General features: G+C 31.7%; 1 long non-coding RNA gene across 1 annotated transcript; it reads right to left on the bottom strand.

Moving 5' to 3' along the window:
- Positions 1 to 22,414: 22,414 nt before the first annotated feature.
- LOC126885985 (uncharacterized) lies at positions 22,415 to 22,816 on the bottom strand. The gene is made up of 2 exons (XR_007698524.1): positions 22,544 to 22,816; positions 22,415 to 22,484 (listed from the first exon to the last, which is right to left on the bottom strand). It is a non-coding gene; the product is annotated as an uncharacterized LOC126885985 (long non-coding RNA).
- Between the last annotated feature and the right edge of the window lie 2,817 nt (positions 22,817 to 25,633).

The following is a 25,633-nucleotide window of genomic DNA, read 5'->3' as shown; positions in this document are numbered from 1 at the left end:
TTTTTAAAATTTTTAATTAGAAACTGCATAAAGTTGAAATAATACGGCACATAATAAGAAATAATTTCTACTAAAATGAACTAACTCATAAATGAACTAACAAATCTTCAACTAGTTTTCTAATAAAGTGAAATAAATCTGAAAGAATACACTTTTCTAAAAAGCGATAGCAAATAATATACTTACTCGTTAGTAAAACACAGAATTGTTTCGTATTGTATCACTTTCTTTGAAAATACCGGATATCTTACCTCCAAACACAGCCGGAGTATAACTGAATTCCACCACTTTACGAGTACCGGTTTGTGCAAAGGCGTTAGTAAAAAAGAGCGGGAAAATCATTTTTCTCTCTCATTTTCATCATTTTAACCTGGCTGTTAAACGGAACAGGTTCTTCTCGTCTAGTTATTTCACTTTATGATTAAATCTCGAAAATCATGAATTTTGAGTTATTTCGTTTTTTTATTAAAGGTGCGATTTGATTCTTCCGAAACTTCAGAAGATAATCTGTCTTAGGCATTAGGTGCTCCTGTGTCTGTGCTGATCACGTATTAGTGTTCAGCAACCCCAAAAACTTATAACTAATCCGTTTGCATTAATGTAGTGCCGAATACCCTCAAAACTCTTTTATTGACCTTGGACACCAGATGCTCCGGGTTTCGGTTCTGGTGGCATATTCGTGTTTAGCGACTTCAAAAAACCCTCTAGTAATTCATTTGCATCAATTTAATGCCGAAAATCATCGAAACTCTAGAAGATGAGGTCCCTTGCAGTGAGTCTGGCCACCAGGTGCTCCTGAGGTCAATTCTGATGGCATATTCGTGACCCTCGAAACTCTAGAAGATGATGTCCGTTGCAGGTCAAGGTCAAAGTAAAGGTCGCCATTGGATAGCCAGGAAAAAATCCTAGACTACTAGTACTTTTCTTTGATCCAAACTTCAACACGTTGCCAGATAACCAGTAACTCAGGGAATTTGAATATACAGTAAATCTTAAAATTTTCCGAGTTTGTGCCTCTATATGTTGAAAATCCTCCATACGATCGAGTTGTGCCCATGACAACTTTTCCTCACAATGCTTCAAAGTGTATTTTCCCAAAGTATGAGCTAAATCCACTGGGACCTAATTTCCACAAGGTTTGTGCGGGGTTTGTGCGCACTTTATTACTAATAAATCATATTTCTTTCTTTATTTGCTACACTGTTACATTTATTACCATATTGATAATCTGTACTCGTAAATTGTCAGTTTTATATAATTCAGTTATGGCTTTCTTAAAATTTGGAAATGTTTAGATCCGTAATTAATAATTTGCTCTGAAAAATGAAAATATATCGAAAACTAATAAATCTGCACATAAGGAATATGATATAAAGATTAAATTACGGTAATGGTACGTTTATATAGTGATACAATATATAGGGTGCTGCATTTAAAATTACTGAGAAAATAATGTACTTGCGTTTTGACTCACCCTCTATTCAATATAAAGAAAATTAGCAATATCTATCATTTATGAAAATTTTGACAATAAGTAAAAAAATATGGCATCAATAATAATCAGTTGCTTTCGTGCTTATTTTTATTTCTAAAGTGAGTTGAACCTGTTACGATTTTCATATAAAATTGGTTATATCTTTGTAAATACCATGTATAACATAACAAAGCTTTATATTTTTGTAATGGAGAAATTAAAAACAGTTCGAATATAAAACAAAATACAGGGTAATTATTTAATAATATGTCAGCAATATCCAGTGTCTTGTTGATAATTTCTTATATTCGTTTTCGTTTTTGTACATGACCTTGTACATCAAAAGTACCTACGTTTATTTTCGATCTTATTAATCGTATGTATATGTATGAAAAATCTTTTGTTAATTTACCCAATTCTTCCTTCGAGTGGACGAGCTCTCGTAACTTGTACGACAAAAATGCGGGATCGGACCTCCGCTCATATCACACGGTCTAGCGCGTCGATTTTCGAGGTTTGGGAGGTTCAGTATATTCCTAAACTAACAACGTATCTGGTGTACGCACAGATGTTTCATATTGACACTTGATCTTGACACCAAAGAGGTAAACTAGATTACAATGAAATCAAAGCTGAAAAGCATTACAAATCTACAGTGGACACTGTAGACAAGATGTGTGCTACTTACTCGGCCTCTACTATAACAAAGAGATGGCTGTGTCCGTCACTTTACTATCATTAAAAGGATGGCACATCCTTTTAAAATGATTTTTTTTAATAATATTTTAAAACGATCTGATTATTGGTCACAATAAACATTCTCCTCCTTACAATAATTGAAATCCACTTCAATGATGCAATGTTTGTTGTATGTAAACAAAAGTAACAACGGCAACACTTTATTGAACATGAGGATTTCTTCTTCTTCTATTATAGTTTTAAAGTGTTTTTTGATTTTTTTTAAATACCAAGAATTTATTATTTGAAGAAAATATTCACAAAAAAAGTAAAACTTACGACAGGCGCCTGTTCATTTGAAATTAAAGGGAACGCCCGCTGGAAGTTTAATAATAATAATTATATTCATTGATCCTTGCCAATAATTAGCTATTTAGTATATTTTTAAAATTTTAATCTTACGAAACAGCAACGAAATCTTAAAATATTTATGCCCGGTTGCACCGACAGATCTTAAGCTTAAGTCGAGAATATCATAGGAATTAATATAATATAGTTATAATATATTACAATAAGAATACCATAATATAATAATAGATATAATTGATAATAAGGTAAGAATCTAAAATTATGGTGCAACGTAAGTGATACGCAAGGAGGCCCTATTTAAAAGTAGAGCTTAGCTAATCTGGAACTTAAGATCTGTTGGTGCAACCAGGCATTAACCCTTAAACGCCCAACCTTTTTTAGGTTCCATGTATGACCAAGGGTGGGTAAAAAATGTCCACCTCGAAAATAGCTAATATATGTATTGAAAGTTGTTGCAAATGGATTAAACTTAAGAATCTTATGCTTAGTAAACACAGCATCTTCTAAAATATTAATATAAACAATTTACAAACCTTTCAATAAAATTACAATGTTCACAAAATTAACATACCAGTAAAAGCCAGTAATTCAGATTTTTCGATTTTCTTCACATTCTTCCTTTCAGCCTCCTCATTGGCGGATAATTATGTCGATTGTGTAATTATAAATTGATATAATTATATGGATTATGTTCCTATCAACGAGAAATTATATAGAAACCTTTAGTAACAAGTTTTACCAAGGCTGTACTTTTTGTGCCCACCCATATTTAACTCAATACATTATTTTTATTTTCAAAAATATCGGTATAACCAAACTAACATTCGATAAAGGGCTGTCTTTTTAACAATCAACAATTTTTGAAAAATTTTTATACACGCAATAAATATGTGACAAGGGAATAAGCATTAGGTGGACATTTTTAAGCCACCCTTGGGCGTTTAAGGGTTAATGTCTCTTATATAAGGTTTCTCATTCTAGGTGCTTGGCTTAATTCTACAGTTTTGTCCTTCTTTTTAGAGGGACTTTATGAAGCCATGTCCAACACATCGTCGACACTGAAAACATGTGAAATAATACCATGAATTAAAACCGTAGCTGTTTTTTAGAACACATTGGCAAATACAATGAATATATGTATAGTAGTATAGAGGATTAGTGAAAATATGAACTGTAAAATCCACTATATAATAGTCTAAATGAAATTCAGGATATTCTTCACGATCATCAGTTACACATTCTGAAATGCGTTCTAAAAATATACGCATTCTAAAAAGTTTCGTTATTGGCTCTCTGTTGTACAGCTTATTTTTTAAAACCAAATTTTTGAATAATATAGGTACATAAAACTTCAGTTTAAATTTTATGGTTACCAATGAATGGTGGCCGATATTACGATTTTTATTTGACGAAGATTTTAATATTTTTATTCTTACGTTTACGTGTATCCCAGTTTTGTATGAATAAAGTAATTTAGAAGTAAAGAAGAAAGTAGTAAGAATGTGCTTTCAATTAGCATGACTATTTTTACTAATGTGCAAGCACACGCTATCTAGGGATATTTCAACCACTACAGTTTATTCTTTTTATTTTCTTTTGTATTGCTCTATATTTTAATTAAAAGCACTTTCAATTATTAACCTCTTCTTTTTTAAATATCTCAAACTGTGTTTTTTAATCAATTACAAAAATATGTTTCTTTTTTTATTTTTCACATTGTTATATGAGTAGAATATACACAAAGACATAACAGACGGTTTTATTGAGCAAACGTGTTATTAATTTCTTGCTGTTATTTTTTTTTGAAGAAATGCCCCTGAAGATGCTAGGAGAGCGAAAGTACTTGGACATGATTTAATAAATTACAGTGCTTGATATACTGCATTTTATTTCGAAAATTCATATATTCGAACATGCAACCATATTATCTTATTTTATTTAACATATTATTGACAATAATCTGTGACTCGTCCGTAAAACTTGTAATACGAGCAAACATCATTCCAGATTTTTGTAGTAAAAAAAATTGAGCTTGTGGTTTCTAGTTAACTGTATGCAAAATGTGTTTATTGAGATTTGTTAGATAATACGTTTGACCCGTATTTTAATAGTTCTGTACCTTTCTATAGTCTGGAATATTCTGGAATGTCTAATAGTCTTCATGTCATGTGCCTCTTTTATTAAGGACATTGGCGATCATCATGGCTCATTTTAGTCTGTCTGCGGCGGTTCTAAAGAGTACTATTTTTGTTTCTACCCTAATCTCCTTTTTCAGCCAGGACGTGCGTCGTCTCTCCAGTCCGTTTTTCCTTGCATTTTCCCTTGTGTAACCAATCGCATCAACTAATGTTTTTTATTTCTTAGTATGTGTCCAAAGTATCTCATTTTTCTTTTAATTAGGGTGTTAATTATTTCTTTTCTTTTTTATATTTCTTAATCTTTCCGTGTTTGTTACATGTTGGGTCCATGGTATTTTCCACATTCTTCGATAATATCACATCTCAACACTGAGAAGTATTATTTCAGTTGGTTCCGTAATTTTCCAGGCTTGAACAATATAAAATTACAGAAAATACGAATTCATATCTCAATACTCTCCCATCTTTTTAAGTTCTAATTTATGTTCAGAGTGTTCCACTGCATGATACTGTTTTTATCTTTTTGAATGATTATGGCCATCTTAACGATTCGTTTTATTTCAAGGCTGCGATTCCATTGTTAATTTGGCTCATGTCCTAAGTAATTTTATCGGAGTAATTTCCTCTAAAGCTCTAAAGCTTTTCCTTTAACGTAGATTGTGTCGTCTTCAGCATAGGAAGAAGACGCATCTCCTAGCTGAAGAACCTTAGAGATGGCTAAACTGTAGTTCATTACAACTGTTCAGAGCAGCAGCTAACAAAGTGACCGTAGCCGTTATGATATCCAACCTCCAATAGGAGAGGGAACTTTAAGAAGAAGTAGTGTCGTCTTCAATATTGTTCTTATTGACAATAATGATATTTGTTCTTTTTTATATTTTCAGAGCTCTTTCATACCACTCACAGTACTGCGTAGTGCGACCAACTTTTGCAACCTTTTTCTGCTATCCGCAAGGAGTATTGTACAGCCAGCATATCTGAAATTATTAGTCCTGGATCTCGCGTATCAAAAAAAGTTTAATAATAGCACTCTGAAAATTAGTTAATAACTTAACGGTGTCTAGTCGGACAAACTTTGATGTGTGGGAACACTGGAACAGTGGAAGTTTTAATTGTGGAACAGGTTACAGGTTTCAAACGTCAGACTACAAAAACGTCCCATGTATTTTGTCGGAGAGAACTTCCAATTGATTTGTTACCCTTTCATTAAACTCTCATGCAAAAATCAAACTGACATTTTTCTTCTCCTTCTTCTTTTTGTATAGAAATAACCTCTCTGTTATTTTAATGTATCTCTAGTAAGTTGTCGTTCCATCGTTTTCGTGGTCTTCCCACTGATCATCTTCTTATTGGGGAACCGCCTCTCGCTATCTCTGAACACTGTCTGGGGTAATTGACGCATAGACCGAGTAGCTCTGCGGTTACCACAGCCTGTCCCAAGCCCCAATAAAATGTGGACGGTGATTGGCAAGATTAACAACCTACCAATCGTAAAAACAAATACTTCTCAAAGAAACAATATGACTGTTTTTTATCACCAAAATAATTCCTTTCATTTGATATGTTTTACGTGTCGGACTTATTAAACATTTTTTCCACCTACCTCTAGCGAAAATATACATTTCCTGACCTGATTATATGGAGCAAAATCATACTTTTCCTTACTAGGGAGTAAAAGTGACGTCATGGTATGTCATTGATGAAATAACTTATTTACGCCTTATACAATATATTCTATTTTGTATTACGTAAGTATTTATACATTTTAATGTTTATTTATAGAACACCCTGTATTTTGCAGAATGGTAAAAAACAGTAAATTGCTATTTTGATTTAACAATGTTTAGATTAATAATTTGAGTTATATTTGACAGTTGACAGTTATACTATACCTACTTGTTAGGTTTATTTCTCTAATAAATTTTGTTAGTTAGATACATAAATAAATTATTTAAAAATAAAAAAAGGCTTGTATATGAGGGAGGTGGAAAAATCATATGTATAACATGGGAGTAAAGTGCCTTTTCCTTCCTTGAATGATTACTGCCCTCCGCTACGCGTCGTGCAGTAAACTTCATTCTCGGGAGGAAAAGTAGCACTTTGGTCCCTTATTATATAAATAGCTATTTTGTATAGTATATTTATAAAGTTTGCTATTGAATAAATTAAAAAAAAACCTGCTAGTTTTCACAATCATAAACTTGTCATGATGAAAAGTTCCACAATTAAAATCACGTTACGCAATTAAAACTATGAGAAATTCAGGCCTATATTCACTAGTATTTCCATAATAATTGATATGCATTCATATACATCTTATATTTGAAAAACTCCCCTGAGCACTTATTAAAAAGGAGAGGGAATAGTACACATCCTAGTAGTACTGATCTTCTTATTGGAATCTCTTTAGATTTTTGTTGGTCTACTCGAAATATTAATGTCCTTCGGGTAAAGGTATAAATTTGTTATGATTCTCATATCCTGCTCAACTATTTCTGTGTTTCGTAATGTATTTACAAGCCTTCTATGTTGTATTTTGTCCAAGACTTTCTCAAAGTCAACCAGACATATGAATACGTCACAGCTGATATCTCGATACCGTTCTACGAGTGTTTGTATAGTAAATAATGCCTTTCTAGTGTTAACTATTTTTCCATATCCCAGTTGGTTCCTGTTGTGTTGTCGTCTAGTTTTTTGTAGCTACGTATACGGATAACCGATAGAAAGAAAACTTTTAAAACGTAATGTTCATCAAACTGATTGTCATGTATTCCTCACATTTCATTGCGTGTTTTTTTTTGGGTCTTGGGATAAACTGAGATATACCTAAGCCATTATTTCGTAGTATTTCTAGTCGTATATTAAATTTAAGAAATTTTATAATATTTTGTTTGTTTATGCTGTTCAATAAGTACAACAATTGAGTAGCTTAATTTAAAAACTCGTTATGTCCAAAAATATCAAAAAATGAGATAAGGTTGCCATTTTGTAGAGTAATTGCAGAACAACATTTTAGTGTATTCATTTGACTGCAAAGTCTGTTAAAACCAAAAGAAATAAATGAGGAAAATCTACAAACCGCTGCAAAACTCGTTATGTCACTCTCTCAGGCTGCCACAAAACTCGTCATGTCCATTCCCCCCAAAACAGCTTCAAAACCCGTCATGTCCTATTCAAATGTATCCATCATACAAGGCAACTGCATCAGAACTCGTTTAGTCCAATAGTTGTCAAGATTTTGTTTTTCAGATATTTTGTGGTTTGATACCTATTTACTAGCCTAAAAATTACACAATGTTGGTAATACAATATAACAGCTGTAGTGATGATGCGGAATATTTCTTATTCTTCTCTGATAACTGAGAAGCCAATCTAACCTCTTCTTCGTGTTTATTCCCGGTGTTATTTGCAATAATCAATTAGCATTATAGTTAAATAATGAACCTGTTTTTCCTTAAAAAATAGACAATAAATTGATTATTATGCATTGAATTAAATATAGCATTCAAATTGTATCACAGCATTCAAATTGTCTCACAGCAAAGTATCCAGAACTAAAAACCATCATGGACAATACTGCTGCAAAACTCGTTAACTTCTCTAAACTGCTGCAAATATCGTTATGTCAAAAGGTTTTTGATTTTTTTGGTAAACCTTCAATGTGAGATTTTTGCCATCAAGTACTTATAATAAGCTACTTTAAACACTTAAAATAAAAATAAATTCAAAATATTGTGTGCTAAAATAAACTAGCCACAGTTTTTTGCAGTTTCTAAAACTTTTGTTTATACGGACATAACGAGTTTTGAAACTGAGCTACTCAATTTGTACTCTGTAAAACATACATTATATTATTTGATAATATTTGAATACTACTGACGCCATTTCGAATATCCAGAAAATTATGTTTAAGATACTTATATTTGTGCCGCAAAGGAACAATTTTATAAGCTAACATATTACTTAGGTCTGCCTTTATCCCAAGCGTCTTTCTCACTCCCATTTTTTCATCAAATCCCAAATCGCCTGTTACTATTCAGCAAACGCCAACACACACTTTTTCGTTCGCTGGGGATATTTAAATCACTTTTAGCGTCCATTACCCGATTTCTCTTTTATTATTCCAGAAGTCAAACTGCGTTAAATTGGCATTAGTAATATCTTTTAGTGAATTCAGTGGTGGTGGTGCAGGTTTTATAAAAAAAAATTCTGTCTGCACAAGGTTATACAGAGTACGGCATTAGCGAGGGAGTCGAATTACTCGTTGGTCGTACACCGAGAGAACAATTTCTTTTCTCCTAAAACACCGATTTATTTGAGCAATATTTCTTAAAAGTTAACATATCCTATTAACTTAAACACACCGGTTCACATATAAAGAAACGAGTTTTTTAAACACAACTCAATAATTTCTTACAGATAATTTCTTCAATACTAAGAAATGCATTAATGGTTATATTTAATTTTCTTATCCTAAAGTTTTTATTTCTTAAATTGAAAACTACAAATAATTTGCAGTATAAGAAATATAATGTTAAGTTAATCCATATTTGCATTTGTGAACAAGAAATTTTCTTGCAATCAAATAAATATTTTAAACCACAAGAAATAATTCTTCAGAAATACCCTCTGTAGTAACTGTGGTTATAAAATAAAAACTTTGTCATTAATGCCGAAATTTTACTTGCAAAGAGATTTTCTTCCACAAAAGAATTGCGCAGATTAACTAAGTATTTATGATTTAGTCGTCAGTGTTTGTCAAGATGGCGTGATATGTTTATGTTCATATAGATGGATGTTGGATTTATTGGTGTTCTTTAAAAATTAACGGATATTTTGAAGGTACGTACATATTGGTATTAAATAAAAGTAAATTGAGTAATTTCGGATGTAATAATAATATTGTTGCATATCCGAATGGTTAAAAAAGAAACATAATAGTACCTTTATATGTTTTTTAGGTATAATGATGGACGACTCTGAAATAAAGGAGCTTATTATTCTAACTGGGAAATATGCCACAATTTAAAGCTGGGACAGAATTATATATGTATAGCTTCAGAACAATATTAAGAAAGGAGTTATTAACCAACTGCGGGGCCTTCCAGAAATGGTAGAACTTCATACATGTAAGTACCTTTTTAAAAATGTGTATACTTATGTAGGTATCAACTAAGTATAATAGGTTTCTTGAATGTATCGTCTTCTATAAAATATACAATACAACGCTATATCAAACATGGCGGTTGAAACGCTGAGGATGTTTTCTGTTAATTTATTTGAGATAAAGAAATCAGTTAGTCTAACAGAAATATATGTTTATGGTTAAGAAATGTTATTCCCGAAAACCGTGAATTAGTTAATATGTATTAAATGACTTAGATGTAAACTAATAATACATTCCCGTAATAAAATTTCTTAATGATTAGGAATGCTGTCTCTTTTAGATTATAAGAAAATTACATATTATTATGTCTGCTTCAATGTTTTACATTGGTTGTATTTTCCCTCTTGTTTTAGCTAAACAATGTTTATTAAGTGAGTTAATATTATACAGATAAATAATTAATATCTCATTAACAAAAAGAAAAAAATAAACAAATATATGTAGGTTAAATAATGCCATGTTTGAACTAAATATGATTCATTATTATTGGTATTAATAGTTCTTATGTGGGGCCGTGTATTTGTTTTTTTTTGTATTTCCTAAATTTGTCAAAATTAATATCTATAGATATCTTTATAAAAAAATTTTTATTAAAGTAACTTTACTCTTTCTACATAACGATTTTGTTTTAGTGAATTGCTGATATACAAAGTGCTATTAACAAAAGAAGGAAAATTTGAGGAAGTTGGATTTGCCTCTCCATCCGTTTATTGTTGTGTAGAAGCCAGTGGTTTTAAGAGTGGAGAAAATATTTGTATGTAATAATAACATTTTATATCTTGTTTTACTAATAAATAATGATTTTACCTTAACACAATGATTTATTTCGCCGTATGTACCTAATATCACTTTATTTTCAAGAAATATTAACTTAACTCTAAATATACGTTTATCTCTGCGAAATATATTTCTTAATATTAAATACATTAATTATTAATAGTAAAATAATAATATTCCTTACTAAGAAATATTATTGCTCAGAAAGAATAATTTTGTAATGTATAGAAAATATATTTTTATGACTAATAAAATTAATTAACATCAAGTGTAATTTCTTTCTGATAAATGGGTTTGAAGTTTGCCAGAAAGTGATGGTTCAATCATGTTTAAGATATATTTCTTTGGGTATAGTAGAATGTATTTGAAATATTTTAGAAAATTATATCTTACATACAAAGATATATTTCTTAGGCAATATGCCACGTCGATCTTTCTTAAGTATTAATAAATTCTTTATGTCAAGCATTTTTTCTCTCGGTGTAAGAGATGAGAAAAAATGTTTGGTTATAGATAGGACCACAATTTAAAAATATTTTGAAACATACAGGGCCACCCGTATTGATAACCGTTATTTTTTTTTAATGAAACACCCCGTATGTTTTTAAATTGTTGTATTATCCTCGACGGCTTCTTACTTAAAATTTAAGGTATTGTAATCAGTGGCGTACCCATAGTTCAGCGGGACCTGGTTCCAGTTGGGATGTTGGGATGCGGGCCAGCCCGCCTAACAAAAACGCACATTGTATATCAAAAGTTTTTAATAAACATTAAATATAAATCATAATTTATCATAAAATATATCACGTCTTTATAAAAACTCAAGCTAATTTATAGTCCATATTCTCACGGTTTTTGCTGTAAATTTTATAGAACCGCTCGGATTGAGGTAAAATGTATACACATAACTAATCAAAAAGGAAAAAAAATGCCGATGTGTGATTTTGTCCTGGAGGTGAGTCTCGGGATGAAAAACATACGTTCAAGGTAAGTCCGGAATTGGATAAACAGACTAATTCTAAGCAACTTTAGTTCTATAGAGTTTTTTCACGTCAATACTTTTTGAGTTGTTTGTGAGTGAATATGTTCATTTTTCAACAAAAAATAATACGTTTTGAGACGGTTTTTTACAAATAACTCAAAAAAGCAAGAATTTTATCAAAAAAAATATTCTTAGTAATAATATAGATTATAACAAAGGAAAAAAAATGGTGTACATACAAGGTCTGTAGACCCAGCAGTAGCAGAGTTGTAGATAGCTAATGAAAAGTAGGTTGTTATTCGTCAAATTCCAAATCGAATATTTCAACGTAAAATAACCAAAAAATGAAGCACTTTTCAGGAAAAATTCATCACAACTTTTTAAAAGTTGTTAAAAAAGTTTTATTTTTGTTTTGTTGTTTTAGTTTCTATCATCAATATTAAGTATGTTACGCTCAAAATAAAGTTGGTCCATTTTTGTTTGTAAAAAAAATCGTAAATATCACCCCCTAATTAGCAAGCTAAATGAAATTAATCGTTACCGCTTCACAAGTTACCTGACTTATGTATTGTCTATATGATCTGTAAGTCTTATCGGTTGAAAGTGCTCATTTAAAAAAATTGGTTTTAAATTAAAATTTGTTTTTAATATTGAAAACAAATTTTTTCTCAAAATAACTTAAAAATTAGTGGTGGTGAAAAATATAGTTTTTGCTATTGTGAATTTTGGACTTTTTGTTTTACTGAAGAAATAAATTGGTTATATAAGATATGGCTGTTGAAAATTTTGCATACACTCGTAATTAGTGACTCGCTTAAGCCCATTTAACTACAGCCTTTTCAAAAACAAGCACTTTTGAGTACACGCCAGATCGAAAAACTTGTTCAATATACGTGTTCAATATTACGAAATACGTGTTCAATATTAAAAAAAAACCTATCGAATGACACCATACGGTAAACACGACCCCCCACGGAGGAGTGGTGGGCGGTTACTTTTAAATCTCAAATAGGAACCCCCATTTTTTATTGCAGATTTGAATTCCTTGCGTAAAAATAAATAACTTTTTTAGAGACATTTTTTCGAATTATGGATGGATGGCGCTATAATCGGCAAGACCGATTGTTGGAAATGGAAAATTAAATTAAAAAATGGGGAATCCCCCACTTTACGAAAAACTTAAAACTTTTTTTTGGTACATACCTAATTTTCAGTGTGTTTTAAATGTATTAATTTTTTTCGAATCCTGAGAAAACTAACAAATATTTTTGAAAAATTTAAACGCAGAATGAAAGATTGCGTTATTACCGAGGGCGGAAAGTCCCATAGAATACATAGAAAGGCTCTTTCGAACGATATATTTGCTATTAAAAATAAATCACACTAAATTTTTTCTTTTATTTATACCCGTGTAACATATTAAAATAAACATTATAGAAGTTTTTAGGGACTTTTGGCCCTCATTAATAATGTAATCTTTCATCCTGCGTTTAACCCGGGAGCAGTCGCGCTCCCTTCTGTAACGTAAGTATTAGTCGCGCGTAGAGAAAAAATCTCACAAAATAGATTTAAATACGAATTTAAATCAAATTTCTCTTTTATAATATTGTTATTTACTTATAATGTTAATAATATATATTTCTAACAATTTTAAAGCTAATTAGTTCAAACCAAAACCATAAATTCCGCAAAAAAATAAACAAATAAAAAAAATTAAATAATAAAAAAAAAATTTCTTCGTATTACTACTAACTTCCTCGAGGCACTTACGAGTGGAAAGCAATGTTGAAAAATTTTTCATAAGTTATCACGGAAAAGGATAAAATGTGAGATTTTTACTCATGTCGCGACTGCTCCCGGGTTAAATGTGAAAAGAATTATTACATTTAAAACACATTGAAAATTTTGACAGGCGACATTTTGCGCCTGAGCCCTTAAGCAACAAATTTTATTTGAATGTTTTTTATTTGTTTAGTTTATGAGATATAGGCTTATTAACAATGTATAAACAATTAAATTGTTAATAACAATTTTTTTATCACTTCGGATCGAAATCCAGCCTCGAAATCAGAATTAAAAAGGCCACGGTGACCTCTATTTTGTGCCTAGATTAACTGTAGTATAGTATTGGAAATGTTAGTGTAAAGATGGAGTTCCTACAAAAAATAAAATGATATTTTTGGATGGTAAAGAGATTGTGAAATGTAAGAGTTTTAAATACCTAGGATTAGTATGACAGAGTAATAAGGAAATAGATGGAGATGCAGGTAATATAATTATGATTGGATGAAAAAAATGGAAGGAAGCGAGTGGTGTGTTGTGTGACAGAAAAATTCCAATTAAGCTGAAGGGAAAATTCTACAATACAGTCATAAGATCGGCTTAAGATCAGCGTAAGATCATATATGATGTATGGAACTGAATGCTGGATAGTTAAAAAGAAATAGGAACAGTGAATGGATGTGGTGGAAACGAGAATGCAGAGATGTATAAATGGAGTAACAAAAAAGAATAAAATTAGGAATGGTATATTAGAAAAGTGTAGGGGTGGCACTAGTTGATCCCAAAATGAGAAAGTATTGGTGAAGATGTTCAACGTCGCGACGTTAACCATTCAATAGGAAGAATTGCGGAACTGCGAGTTCCTGGAAGAAGCAGGAGAGGAAGACCAAAGAAGATCTATGGGAGACGCTGAGGCAGGACATGTCGATAAAAGAGAGTGATGTTGATATGACCCAAGATAGAAACTTATGCAGAAATTCAAGTAGGGAAGCCAACCCCGCATAGGGATAATGGCAAAGAGAATGATGATGATCGGCTAATAAAACTACCTCAAAACAAAAATTTATCTTGGTGGTTATACATTAATTCGAAGAAGAAAAATTCAAGTATTCACATATAAAATTGGATTAAATCATTCTCAAATATGAATATGAATTTTATGACAAAAACAGAAAGAGCACTTCAATACTGATTCTAATTCATACTCAGGTGGTTAGCATTCGCCGACAAAAATATACATGTAACCTTCCCTTTTGAGTGGGGACGGGGACCTTGTGTTCCAGGAAAGTTATCCGTTTTCATCGGCATTTAATCGGTAATAACAAGACTTTTTACTTCGATGTCACTTCGAGTTTTTTAATTAATAAAACTTTGCAATGTATATAAAAAGTAGATTCTTAAAATAATTTATATCTTTAATACTTACTCTTTCAATTATGTAATGGGGCAATATAATATCTGCTAAGCACTAAACTCACTATTTTTTGGTATTAGATCGAGTCCTTTGCTATTCAAAGTATCTAATCATTACATTCAGTATTCCGATAAAACTTTTGCTGTAGAGAGTGGTTCGAAGTCAATACATAAATCAACTTCACAACTTCTTTTTTCGTAGTCGTCCCGATTTTACGGTTCACTTTAAGTCGTATTTCACTCATTTAAATCTATCTTCGCTGTCCTCACTTCTATATTCTTTCCCCCTTTATTCGTTGTGAAGTTAGTTTAGATTGTATAGTGGCGAGGTATTAGACCAGTCAACAAAATTAATTATTTTAGTAAATTCATCTAACATGAAAAACTAAGCCATTACATATTTATATTAAAAATTATATTAAATCGTATTAAAAATAGATGACAAATGTGGTGTACTGTAAGGGAAAAAACCCTTACTGTATAATATAGTATGTATCTAAAAAAAATGTAAATAATTTAAGCGTAATTACAGAAAAGCGTCGTTACAGAAGATGTTGTTTCTACAATCACAAACAAAGCGAAGGTTGATTGACGGGGCTTGTTTACCGCTTGGATATACTCACGTACCGTTTACTTTCAAAATCCAAATTATAGGTAGATATAAAAAGCCCGCAGAGGGGTAAAATAGAAGAGTTAATGTTTATATTAAGATTAAGATAGTCGTCAATTAGCAGCCAAAGCGAACGGTTGTCTATGTACGAAAAAGCTGTGATAAAACAAACCCGGTTTCGCTAATGAGTTATTCGAGACGACAACAAAACAAAACAATTATTTTATTGTGTCTAAAAATTCGTGAATGTATTTAAAGTTTTTAAACAAAGCAATTAGTTATTGCGGATTTTACGAGTGTTTTTATTTTACTAATAACATTTTAATTTTTAACGTAATAAGTAAAAGAACATTCGCTCATTGAAAGCTGTTAGCAGGAAGTTATCGTCAGCAATGATGTTAGAGATTCCAGTGGCGTATCAATCGAGCAGGTAACATGAACAACTTTTCAACAGGCTTTTATTCCCAACCAAATTATGAACAAAATGTAAAAACCATGGCTCCAATGATCCAAAAACCTATACAAATTCCCACTTGTTCCCAACAACCTAATGATTCACTACAAATAAACCAAACAAATGAACAAACAGCTAGTATTGAAGAACAGCAATGGAATGAGGTTACCGGAAAAAGATTAAGAAGCAGTCCAGAAATGCCTAGAAGTAACAAAAGACAAACAAAACTTGGTGAGTACTGGTTAAGTAAACCTATAACATCACAAAATCAATTTGAAGCACTAAGTTCAGTAGATGAAAGTGACAATTTGGAGGACACAGTTAAAAATACAGATGCAAAACCAAAACCACCTCCAATATTTGTTCAGGCGTGCAGATCTGCAAGCCTCTTATCGATCTATTGCAACAAGTAGCAGAAAATGATTTTATCACTAAAGCAATCAACAGCGAACAAATAAAAATTCAACCAAAATCAGACAAAGCATACACCGCCATAATAAATGCTCTAAAAACAAAAACTACGGACTTCCACACTTATAAACCTAAAAGTGAAAGACACTACCGAGTGGTTCTTAAAGGTATGCACCCCACGACAAATGTAGAAGAGATAAAAGAAGACCTTAAAACCAAAAACCATAATGTTATAAATATATGGAATATACTACATAACAAACAAAAAAATCGTTGCCTATGTTCTACATTGATCTAGAAACAAAAGAGAATAACAAGGACATCTATAACATTAAACAAGTAATGCATTCCATAGTAGAATTCGAAGCACCGCATGTCAAGAGAATAATTCCGCAATGTAGTAGATGTCAAAAATACAACCACACAAAAAACTTCTGCAATAAACAATCGTGCTGTGTCAAATGCGCAGAACCTCATTACACTAAAGAATGTCCAAGGAAAACCAGAGACAATAATGTTAAATGTGCAAACTGTGGTGAAAATCACCCCGCAAATTATAGAGGGTGTGAAGTTCACAAACAATTACAAAAAAATACCAAGTTTCTTGTAAAAGGTATATATTAAAATACCCTAAATAAGGGTCATAATACAAAACGTTTTCGGATTAAGGAATCCATCATCAGTGTTTAAAAGCCAAAATTTGCATGCCTGAGCCACCAAAATGTATCGGGTAAAAACCCTTTAAATGTAAATAATAAGGATGTTTTACATATTTATATAAAATTCATTGGATGATATAGATAAACCTGGATGTTACCCAGGGCAACACAGGACTCTCCCCACGTGGTTGGAACTTTTTTTGGAGAAAACCTCACATATTGGATTTCAATGGCCAAATTACAAAAACTTAAATTCCCCAACTTAAGACGAGATAACGCGAGGACAAACCAAGATAGAACTACAACAGTCAACTATGTGCAACCTGGAATAACATATGCACAAGCAACGCATGCAGTTAACCAGCAAGCCTCCAACCAAACTACTACACAACACATTATACCAAATCAAACTAATAACCACACAGACATGTCAGAACTGAAAGACATGTTAAAAAAACTAACGGAACAAATGAGCACTATGCTCAACCTCCTAACCATGATTCTCAACCAGAAATGAATCAGATACTAAAGCTAGTATTATGGAACGCCAATGGCTTAAGTCAACATGTAGAAGAATTAAAACTATTTATTAACACACAAAAAATTGACATAATGCTGATTACAGAAACTCATTTTACATCCAAAACCACATTAATATTCCATGATTTACAACTTATCATACGCAACATCCCAACGAAAAAGCACATGGAGGCACTGCAATAATAGTTAGTAATAAACTAAAGCACTACGAAATACAAAAACATGAATGCAACTATCTACAGGCCACCAGCATTGTTGTGGAAGATCAACTAGGTCCACTAACAGTATCAGCTATATACTGTCCGCCAAAGCACAATAACAAAACGGAACAGTTTGAAAATTTCTTTAAAATATTAGGAAATAGATTTATGGCAGGAGGAGATTTTAATTCTAAGCATACTACCTGGGGATCCAGAATTATTACCACAAAAGGCAGAGAACTTCTTAAAGCTATAAACGCGACCAATGCAAATTATCTCACCACAAGGGAACCAACTTACTGGCCTACCGACAATGCAAAAATACCTGATCTACTCGACTTCTATATTGTTAAAGGAATTAATGTTAAATTGGCAAAAGTAGAATCTTGTTACGATCTACCTTCTGACCACTCTAGCGCCACATGGTATGCACAAATAACAAACAGTACTAAACAACCATCACTATACAGTAACAAAACAGACTGGAGCATTTTCAAGACTAAACTAGATGAACTAATTGACATAAACATCCCATTGAAAACAGAAAGTGACATCTACGCAGCAGTAGAAAATCTTCAGAAATCTATACAAGAAGCTGCTTGGTATGCTACCCCTGACTGCTACCAAACAGAATTTAAAGAGCATTGCCCAACTGTAATAAAGGAAATGATTTCTAGAAAGAGAAAAATAAAGGAGGAGTGGCGAAGAAAAAGAACACCTGAGAACAAAAGAAAATTAAATAAAATCACCAAGGGAATTAAACTACAATTGCATAATATCAAAAATAATAAAATACAAGAATATCTTATAGGTTTATCAGCAAACGCAGATAGTGAATATTCCCTTTGGAAGGCCACGAGAAAAATCAAGCACCCGAAACAACAAATACCACCAATACGGAACCAAGAGGGAAACTGCTGTAGAAATAATAAAGAAAAAGCCGAAGCATTTGCAAATCACCTCACAAATGTATTCCAGCCACATCCCATGGAAGATGGTGACACAGAGGAAGAAATAAATGACTTCCTGGAATCGCCCTACCAGATGGACTTACCTATACAAAAAATCACCACTAAAGAAGTTAGAAATATTATCCAGCATGAAATCAGTCCAAAAAAAGCTCCAGGGTGTGACCTGATCAACGGGAAAGTACTGCAGCAATTGACATGTAAAGGTCTGAAAATGATAACGCAAGTATTTAATGCAATATTTAGGCTAGGATACTACCCAGAACAATGGAAAGTTGCTCAGATTATTCTCATACCTAAGCCAGGGAAAAATAAAACTCAGGTGACTTCATACAGACCAATAAGCCTGCTACCTGTTCTATCAAAAATCTTGGAAAAACTTCTCCTTAAACAATTATCCCCAGTTGTAGCAGAAAGGAAACTAATTCCCCAACACCAATTTGGGTTCAGAACACAACACGGAACGATAGAACAGGTACACAGACTGGTAAAACACATCAGAAGTGATTTAGAAAATAAAAGGTATTGTTCTGCTGCATTCCTGGACATTGGTCAGGCCTTCGACAAGGTATGGCATGCTGGTATGCTCTTCAAACTAAAGAAAAACTTTCCCCATCCTGTTTATCAAATCCTAAAAAGCTATATTTCCAACCGACATTTCCTAGTCAAGCAAGATAATGAATACACAAGCCTAAGACCAATAAAAGCCGGAGTACCACAAGGAAGTGTCTTGGGACCGATATTGTACTTGCTCTACACTGCTGACCTACCCACAAGTAACAGAACAACGTGTGCAACTTTTGCTGATGACACTGCTGTACTAGCCTCTCACCATGATCCAAATACAGCATCCGGAATCCTTCAGAAAGACCTTAATAATATACAAAGATGGCTTAAAAAATGGAAGATAAAGGCAAATGAGAGTAAATCCATCCATGTAACCTTCACCATGAAAAGACAAACATGTCCATCTGTAACACTATATAAAACGCAACTCCCACAAACCGATACTGTCAAGTACCTAGGAATCCATCTTGATAGGAGATTAACTTGGCAAAAGCACATTTTTACAAAAAGAAAACAACTCGGAAAAAAATTCCGAGAAATGTACTGGATCATCGGTCGTAAATCTCAACTATCTCTTGAAAACAAACTGCTGATATATAAATCTATATTAAAACCAGTGTGGACCTATGGTATCCAACTTTGGGGTACAGCCAGTCAAACTAACCTAGAAATACTGCAGAAATTCCAGAACAAAGTCTTTAAAACAATGCTGAATGCCCCTTGGTACGTGCCAAACTATGTGATAGAGCAAGACCTCAATGTGCCATCCATAAAAACAGTAATAACAGAATATTACAAAAAATATTCCAGGAGACTAGAATCTCATCCAAACGAGTTAGCCAGCAACCTCACTGATGACCACAATGATGTACGACGCCTGAAGGGATTCAAAGTAGTGGACCTAGCAAGAAGATTCGAATAATCTGTGATAACTAAACTTTTAACTTGTATTAATTTAATTTATGTAAAGAGGGTTATCACTGGATCTCCCCCTACAGGTCAAATTTTCAATTTTTGTCAAAGAATTTACCTATTGTTCTTAGTTAATGACAGATTGTAAATATTACAACAATAAAAAAAAAAAATTAAGATCGTTACTATGCTAGTTAGCAGTCGTGCAAGATGGATGTCTGAAAGACTACCCCGCGAAACAACATCTTCGTAACTTTACGTGTATGGATTTTGTAAACTTTAAATTAGGTTATAAGTCAGAGTCAGTGTTTTTTTTAAGTTCCGGTAGTTGGCTACCCTTCCGTTCCATTGAGCATCCAACACGACAACTCGACATGACAATCCTGCAACGCGACAGTGGTAAGTAGAATTTTTTTTCAAAAACGAGTTATATACACAGAGTTTGTAGGTACCTTTAACCCAATCTTTGTTGTGCGCAAATGTAGTAACTGCACTACATATTGGGTAAGATTTGCTAACAGCCGAAATGTGTTTGACTAAACTCAGGAAACTATAATGCACAATTGTATATGCCAATATGGTATGTGCCAATACCTCATTAGGATTCTTGAACCTAATTGTATGAATGTGGTATGTGACTTTTTTGCCAACTAAATGCTTTGCTCCTTCCGTGTTCTATATTATCGTTAAACTTGGATTTTTATGGATAAGAAAAGACCATTACACCTTAAAATAAGGAAAAATCAATATTTTATTAAATATAGAAAATTTTATACATCTTATATATGTAAACACGCGTGGGACAATGAACATAGAGTTCAGTGGCAGTATTCAAATATATTCCTGAGAAATCAGATGGTGAAAAGGGAAAAATCAAAGAAGCAGCTCTAATTAGATATGTTAAATGAAACCAATTGTGTCGCAAATTCCTGGGCAGAATGCAATACAACCCATTATTAAAAGAGGAAATTAATAGAAACAAAATACCACGATAAGTAAGTCAATGCCATATACCGAGGATGCATCATTTATATTTTAAAATAAGATACATATAAAATCAGAGTTTATTGTTAGTTTTGAGAGTAAATTAAATGTAAAAAACAGTAAAATCCTGTATAAAAGGTATATTTAAAAACCCTCAAAAGGGCCACATCAAAATCACATAACTAGTTTTCGACTGGTTTACCAGTCATCATCAGTGCTTACCTAAAATGAATATAACGTGCAATGTACATGGTAACCACCAAGATAGTATTTAAAAAAAATATGTGGGTCAAAGCCCAGTAAAAGAAGTCCGTCAAGAAAACATTGGTTTAAAAAGCTACGTTAAGTATGGATGTTTAAAATATTTAGCTAATCTGCCCCAGGTAACATCTGCGCTGTAGATTTGACTTGTTTACATGTTGAAAGTATGACGGCAAGTAGTATTTAACAAAAATATGTGGGTCAAAGCCCAGTAAAAGAAGTCCGTCAAGAAAACATTGGTTTAAAAAGCTACATTAAGTATGGATGTTTAAAATATTTAACTAATCTGCCCCAGGTAAGATCTGAGCTGTGAATTTGACTTGTTTACATGTTGAAAGTATGACGGCAAGTACTTTCAACATGTAAACAAGTCAAATCCACAGCTCAGATGTTACCTGGGGCAGATTATCTAAATATTTTAAACATCCATACTTAATGTAGCTTTTTAAACCAATGTTTCCTTGACGGACTTCTTTTACTGGACTTTGACCCACATATTTTTGTTAAATACTATCTTAGTGGTTAGCATGTACATTGCACGTTATATTAATTTTAGGTAAGCACTGATGATGACTGGTAAACCAGTCGAAAACTAGTTATGTGATTTTGATGTGGCCCTTTTGAGGGTTTTTTAATATACATTTTATACAGGATTTTACTGTTTTTTGTATTACATGGTATACAGCCAACCACAGGAAAACTGTTTCTTTGTGAATTTTTAAATTAAATGTAATACCAAATAATTTCTATGCCGGGATAGTAGCATGAGGTTTTTTGTCTTCATTGCATGTGGTTATCTTTTTACGTACAAATCACGTGCTATAATTTTTCTAGTGGATATTTTTGAGTTAAAGTTGATTTCATCGAATGAACTAACTTCTAAGAACGGAACTCATAAATATTGGCAATATCGCTTTAAAATTTACTGTATGTACATATGTAATGTAAATACGTATGTAAATAAGTCAGTTAAAATTTAATTATTAGAAGAATTTTTTTAAAAATAGTTGAAAGACTGATAAGTTTGTACACACTTGAATGAATAGAGGAAATAAAAAATGTAGTATATCAAAGTGTGTAAATAATTTATTTCTTTAGCTGAGCGCTTTCGACATAAATGTCATCATCGGAGCTAATGCTAAAATAAAAAAAGAGGTCTTGTAAGAAAAAGAAGTACAAAACTCTTTTTTTACTTACGTCAATTGTTAAAAAAGTACCGCTACAAAATTGAGGTGTTAACATTTGCATCTTGTGAAAATAACTTTTGGTTGGATATCCTCCGTACAACCCCAAACAGCAAAAACAGAAAAACGGCCACATTACACGTTACACAAACACAAAAAGAATTTTTTCATGGTATAGGTATCACCCATCCATTGTTGGCCTAGTAGAAACAGCTGACTGACAAAGTCGGATATTTAAATCTGCTTTTATCTGTTCTGCGTTGACGTATGACATCTGACATTAAATTCTGAATAATTTTAACAATTTTGAAAGAAAAATTAAAAATTTTTAAAAAATTTTTAAGGAAATGTACCTTAGATGTTTGTACTAATCAACTAATAAATTAATTGATAACATGATTGATTTTAAGACTAATTGGCCCAACATACATACACACCTTGTCAGATAAAAAATAAAAACAGGAAGTAATGAGGAAGATCAGTTTTTAATGGTGAATTCTCAAATTCAATATTCTAGGAGATATTAGATCATTGAAATTATAGATTGAGATAATATTAGATTGTTGTTGTTATTCATCTTTTGTAAATTATGTAAGTCATTGAAATGACCTTGACAGAGTGTATGGATATTTTACTAAGTTGAATCGTTAATGTTTATAGTAGAAATATTAAATTATTTAAATGCTAAGATGTTAAAATGAGTTTATTCAGTTTCTACTGTTGTAAGACATTGATAACAAACCAATAGAATAGTGTTCAGTGGAATTCAATTCTTAACAAAATAGTTTCAAACACTCTTGTTGTTAAGTGTTTTATTTCTAAAGTTCTCATTACTTGATGATATAAGTATGTTATGTAAATATCTGTAATACAACAATGTATGTATAAATCCGGCCAATAGACACAAGTTTTCCTTATTTGTATTTTAAGTTATAAAATTAAATGTTAAATATAAATACACTAGTTTTTATATATATTAAAGATTGTATGAGGTCACTACTCCACTGTCTCCCATAGATACTTGAATAAAGGTTTATAATTACAATTCAAATTGATCTGAGTATTGACACAAAAATCAGGATTAGACTTCATCTCTCTAGAAATCTCCAGGTCCTCCAAAAAATTCATTAATCTATAATTTTTAGATGGAATGTTATGCAAAATTTGGCTGTCTTTAGTGGGAGAGAAGGAATGATTGGTAGAATTAACATGATAGCCAAAGTTTGATTTTTCTGGAGTTCTGACATGCTCCTTGATTCTTTGAGAAAGGGTTCTCATTGTCCTTCCAACATAGGTGGTACTGCAGTCACCACAAGATAGCTTGTATATGCCACTTTTATTTAATTTATCTATTTTGTCTTTGGTTTTACTAAACAGTGATTTGATGGTATTTTTAGTTTTAAATGAAATTTTGAGGTTCTCAACTTTATTTGAAATTACACTTGATATAAAGTTTCAGACACTTCAGATAAAGTTTCAAGTGTAATTTCAAATAAAGTTGAGAACCTCAAAATTTCATTTAAAACTAAAAATACCATCAAATCACTGTTTAGTAAAACCAAAGACAAAATAGATAAATTAAATAAAAGTGGCATATACAAGCTATCTTGTGGTGACTGCAGTACCACCTATGTTGGAAGGACAATGAGAACCCTTTCTCAAAGAAACAAGGAGCATGTCAGAACTCCAGAAAAATCAAATTTTGGCTATCATGTTAATTCTACCAATCATTCCTTCTCTCCCACTAAAGACAGCCAAATTTTGCATAACATTCCATCTAAAAATTATAGATTAATGAATTTGTTGGAGGACCTGGAGATTCATACAATCTTTAATATATATAAAAACTAGTGTATTTATATTTAACATTTAATTTTATAACTTAAAATACAAATAAGGAAAACTTGTGTCTATTGGCCGGATTTATACATACATTGTTGTATTACAGATATTTACATAACATACTTATATCATCAAGTAATGAGAACTTTAGAAATAAAACACTTAACAACAAGAGTGTTTGAAACTATTTTGTTAAGAATTGAATTCCACTGAACACTATTCTATTGGTTTGTTATCAATGTCTTACAACAGTAGAAACTGAATAAACTCATTTTAACATCTTAGCATTTAAATAATTTAATATTTCTACTATAAACATTAACGATTCAACTTAGTAAAATATCCATACACTCTGTCAAGGTCATTTCAATGACTTACATAATTTACAAAAGATGAATAACAACAACAATCTAATATTATCTCAATCTATAATTTCAATGATCTAATATCTCCTAGAATATTGAATTTGAGAATTCACCATTAAAAACTGATCTTCCTCATTACTTCCTGTTTTTATTTTTTATCTGACAAGGTGTGTATGTATGTTGGGCCAATTAGTCTTAAAATCAATCATGTTATCAATTAATTTATTAGTTGATTAGTACAAACATCTAAGGTACATTTCCTTAAAAATTTTTTAAAAATTTTTAATTTTTCTTTCAAAAATGTTAAAATTATTCAGAATTTAATGTCAGATGTCATACGTCAACGCAGAACAGATAAAAGCAGATTTAAATATCCGACTTTGTCAGTCAGCTGTTTCTACTAGGCCAACAATGGATGGGTGATACCTATACTATGAAAAAATTCTTTTTGTGTTTGTGTAACGTGTAATGTGGCCGTTTTTCTGTTTTTGCTGTTTGGGGTTGTACGGAGGATATCCAACCAAAAGTTATTTTCATAAGATGCAAATGTTAACACCTCAATTTTGTAGCGGTACTTTTTTAACAATTGACGTAAGTAAAAAAAAGAGTTTTGTACTTCTTTTTATTACAAGACCTCTTTTTTTATTTTAGCATTAGCTCCGATGATGACATTTATGTCGAAAGCGCTCAGCTAAAGAAATAAATTATTTACACACTTTGATATACTACATTTTTTATTTCCTCTAAGAATTTTTTTACCAAGCAACCAAAAACAAAATTTGTTTAATTTGTTAATGTTTTGTATTCTGATAACGATTTCCGAAGTGGAAGTCGAAATATCAAATATTGAATTGAATTTAAAACTTAAATTGTGGCTTGTTCCCAAATAAAATATT

The sequence above is a fragment of the Diabrotica virgifera genome, chromosome 6 (assembly GCF_917563875.1).
Source record: "Diabrotica virgifera virgifera chromosome 6, PGI_DIABVI_V3a".
Taxonomy (NCBI): domain Eukaryota; kingdom Metazoa; phylum Arthropoda; class Insecta; order Coleoptera; family Chrysomelidae; genus Diabrotica; species Diabrotica virgifera.
This window is presented reverse-complemented; position numbering and strand designations above follow the sequence as displayed.